The 4,348-nt window shown below is 49.0% G+C and overlaps 1 non-coding gene across 1 annotated transcript; it reads right to left on the bottom strand.

The window, feature by feature from the left end:
• Positions 1-1,720: 1,720 nt before the first annotated feature.
• On the bottom strand, positions 1,721-1,792 carry trnap-agg (transfer RNA proline (anticodon AGG)). Its single transcript has one exon. It is a non-coding gene; the product is annotated as a tRNA-Pro (tRNA).
• Between the last annotated feature and the right edge of the window lie 2,556 nt (positions 1,793-4,348).

Below are 4,348 nucleotides of genomic sequence, written 5' to 3'. Positions count from 1 at the left end.
CCAACTCTGATTCACGTTGCCTTTGATGTCGGTAGCAGAGGTTTGGCTGGGAGCTCAGGGTGTAAAACAAGCCTGTGTTTTCATATGTGAGACTTGGCGGCGACTAGGGGTTGCCAACTATCTCACTCCCAAATAAGGGACAAAAGGTAACGCCACCACCCCACGCCCCACGTGACCTCACTCAGCCAGAGGCCACGTGCTCCAGCTCCACCAATGGCGGCCGCACGGGCCGGGATGCGGATTGCTACGTAACCGCCATTAGGCGGCGCCCAGGCCTACGGGCCTACAATGTCTGGGCTAACGCGGCCCCCGGGGCCTACAGTGTCCTGGCCTACAGTGTCCGGGCCTACAGTGTCCAGGCCTACAGTGTCCGGGCCTACAGTGTACAGGTCTACAGCGTCGGGGCCTACAGTGTCCGGGCCTCCGGTGTCCGGGCCTACAGCGTCCCCCGGACCTAATACGGGACAAGAGTGGTCCCATAGAGGACAAGCCAATTTAGCCCAATATACGGGATGTTCTGGCTAATACGGGACAGTTGGCAACCGTTCTTGTCCAGGACAAGTTGCTGGTAGTATTCACTCCTCGGAACAGCTAGGCTCGCATGGACCGCATCCAGGCCTTGTTGCCTAGGCAACCTCGCTGATGTGGGCCCTGCATTGGCCCCCTTCCAACACGGGAAAGACACGAGGGTGTGAGAGTGAGGGGAGAGAAAGGCCAAGGGGCGTGTTTGATATTAGCACTTTGCTCTTTCATCTTTGCAATCTGGCTTTCCAATCCAAAAGATTGATGGGATGATACGGCTCTAGTCTTTGATGTCCGTGATGGATCTGGGGAAAAGACCAGAAGCAATGAGGGTGCCTCTCGACGTTGCTTCCAAACTCTGCACAGACTGGCATCAATGGCAGTCTCAGCGAGGTCAAAAGGATAATGAAGAGTTTTCTCAAGGTATGGGGAGAAGGCAGGAACGGGGTACTGATTGAGAATGATCAGCCATGATCACATTGAATGGCGGTGCTGGCACGAAGGGCCGAATGGCCTCCTCCTGCACCTATTGTCTATTGTCTATTGTCTATGCCTACCTCTGCTGTGAAATCACCTCAAGGTATGTCTCACTTAGGGTTGCCAACTTTCTCACTCCCAAATAAGGGACAAAAGTTGACCCTTGACCCTGAGCCTCACGTGACCGCACCCAGCCGGCGGCCACGTGCTCCCTCTCCACCAATGGCGGCCGCCCAGGCCGGGAGGCGGGTTGCTATGCAACCTCCGTCAGGAAGCGCCTGGGCCTCCGGGCCTACACTGTCCGGGCCTACATTGTCCGGGCCTACCACGGCCCCCAGGCCTACAGTGTCCGGGCCCACAGCGCCCCCTGGGCCTAATACGGCCCCCCGTACGGGACAAACAAATTTAGCCCAATATATGGGATGTCCCGGCTAATATGGGACAGTTGGCAACCCTAGTCTCACTCCACCACAAAATTACCTCAAGATATGCCTAACCCCACTGTGAAATAAGCTCGAGGGCAGGCAGCACAGTTGTGCCTTGCAACGCTAGAGACACGGGTTTGATCCTAATCATGGGTGCTGTCTGTATGGAGTTTGAAAGTTCTCCCCTGACCACGTGGGTTTTCTCCAGGAGCTCAGGTTTCTTCCCAAAGACTTAGAAACATAGAAAATAGGTGCAGGAGGAGGCCATTTGGCCCTTTGAGCCAACACCGCATTAAGGGCTCATCCGGGATTTGAACCCGGGACCTCTCGCACCCTAAGCGAGAATCATACCCCTAGACCAACGAGCCAGATTAGATCAAGATGTGCAGGTTTGTAGGCTAATTGGTTTCTGTAAAATTATAAACTGTCCCTAGTGCTTAGGATAGTGTTAGTGTACGAGGTGATCGCTGATCGTCGCGGGACTCGGTGGGCGGAAGGTCCTGTTTCCTCGCTGTACCTCTAAAGTCATAAGGCTAAGTCAGTTCTATTTTCCGTGCATGATTGATACAGTTGTAATCAATGTTTTCTGCTGATTGCTTTCAACAGAAAAGTGCCTTCCGAATCCATTCAGACTCTGCACATAACATAATCACGAATAGTATCCAGTCAATCCCTCTGTAAAAATCTCTTTCCTCGATGGAGATGCGACTTTGTCCGTATCGTATCTCCGTCCGCACTGCGGCCTAACATCGAGGAGCTGGTGGTCTCTTGCTGGGGATCGATGCCGGGAGCTCCAACTGCGGGAGCCTGCGGACTTAACATCGTGGAGCTTGCGATACTTTTGTCAGGGATCAACTTCGGGAGCACCAACTGCGGGAGCCTGCCATCTTAACATCGTGGAGCTCGCGGTCTCTGGTTAGGGACCGACTTCGGGAGCTCCTAGCCACAGGAGCTTCGACCGCCCCGATCACGGGAGCATCGACCGCCCCGACTGCGGGAGCTTCGATCACCACGAATGTGGATGGTTGGAATGCCCCGACCACGGGAAGAAAGAAGAAGATAATACATTCACAAAATGCTGGAGTAACTCAGCAGGTCAGGCAGCATCTCGGGAGAAACTGCCTGACCTGCTGAGTTACTCCAGCATTTTGTGAATAAATACCTTCGATTTGTACCAGCATCTGCAGTTATCTTCTTATACTAGAAGATAATACATTATTGCCTTCCATCACAGTGCGCTGTGGTGGATGTTTATGTTAATTTTTATGTAGTTGTGTGTCTTGTTGCTTTTTTGGTATGACTATATTTTGCAAATCAAATTCCTTGTATGTTTTTACACACTTGGCTAATAAATTAATTACAGTACAATATATTAACCCACTCATTCCTGGGATCATTCTTGTAAATATCCTCTGGACCCTCTCCAGAGCCAGCACATCCTTCCCCAGATATGGCGCCCAAACATTGCTCACAATACTCCAAATGTGGTCTGACCAGCGCCTTGTAGAGCCTCAGCATTACATCTCCGACCTCACCTTTATCCCTGATTCTCCAATAGAATTCAGCTCCTATCACTTATGAGAACCATGCCACTAAACTAAACTAAACTAAACTAAACTAAACTAAACTAAACTAAACTAAACTAAACTAAACTAAGCTAAGCTGAGGAGATTTACTAGAATGTTGCCTGGGTTTCAGCACTTAAGCTACAGAGAGAGGTTGAACAGGTTGGGTCTTTATTCTTTGGAGCGTAGAAGGTTGAGGGGGGACTTGATAGAGGTTCTTAAAATTTTAAGAGGGACGGACAGAGTTGACGTGGGTAGGCTTTTCCCTTTGAGAGTGGGGAAGATTCCAACAAGGGGACATAACTTCAGAATTAAGGGACAAAAGTTTAGGGGTAACATGAGGGGTAACTTCTTTACTCAGAGGGTGGTGGCTGTGTGGAATGAGCTTCCAGTGGAAGTGGTGGAGGCAGGCTCGATTTTATTATTTAAGAGTAAATTGGATAGGTATATGGATGGGAGGGGATTGGAGGGTTATGGTCTGAGAGCAGGTAGATGAGACTAGGTCAGAGAAAGTGGTCGGCGTGGACTGGTAGGGCCGAACGGGCCTGTTTCCGTGCTGTAATTGTTATATGGTTATATGGTTATAAACTAAACTAAACTACACTACACTACACTACACTACACTACACACTACACTACACTACACACTACACTACACACTACACTACACTACACACTACACTACACTACACTACACACTACACTACACTACACTACACTACACTGCACTACACTACACTACACACTACACTACAGTACACTACACTACACTACACCTACACACTACACACTACACTACACTACACTACACACTACACTACACTACACACTACACTACACTACACACTACACACTACACTACACTACACTACACTACACTACACTATACTACACTACACTACACTACACTACACTACACTACACCTACACACTACACTACACACTACACTACACTACACTACACTACACCACACTACACTACACTACACTACACACTACACTACACTACACTACACTACACACTACACTACACTACACTACACTACACTACACACTACACTACACTACACTACACACTACACACTACACTACACTACACACTACACTACACTACACTACATTACACACTACACTACACTACACTACACTGCACTACACTACACCACACTACACTACACTACACTACACACTACACTACACTACACACTACACACTACACTACACTACACTACATTACACACTACACTACACTACACTACACTACACACTACACTACACTACACACTACACACTACACTACACCTACACACTACACTACACTACACACTACACTACACTACACACTACACACTACACTAC

Source organism: Rhinoraja longicauda, chromosome 7, assembly GCF_053455715.1.
Source record: "Rhinoraja longicauda isolate Sanriku21f chromosome 7, sRhiLon1.1, whole genome shotgun sequence".
Lineage (NCBI taxonomy): Eukaryota > Metazoa > Chordata > Chondrichthyes > Rajiformes > Arhynchobatidae > Rhinoraja > Rhinoraja longicauda.
This window is presented reverse-complemented; position numbering and strand designations above follow the sequence as displayed.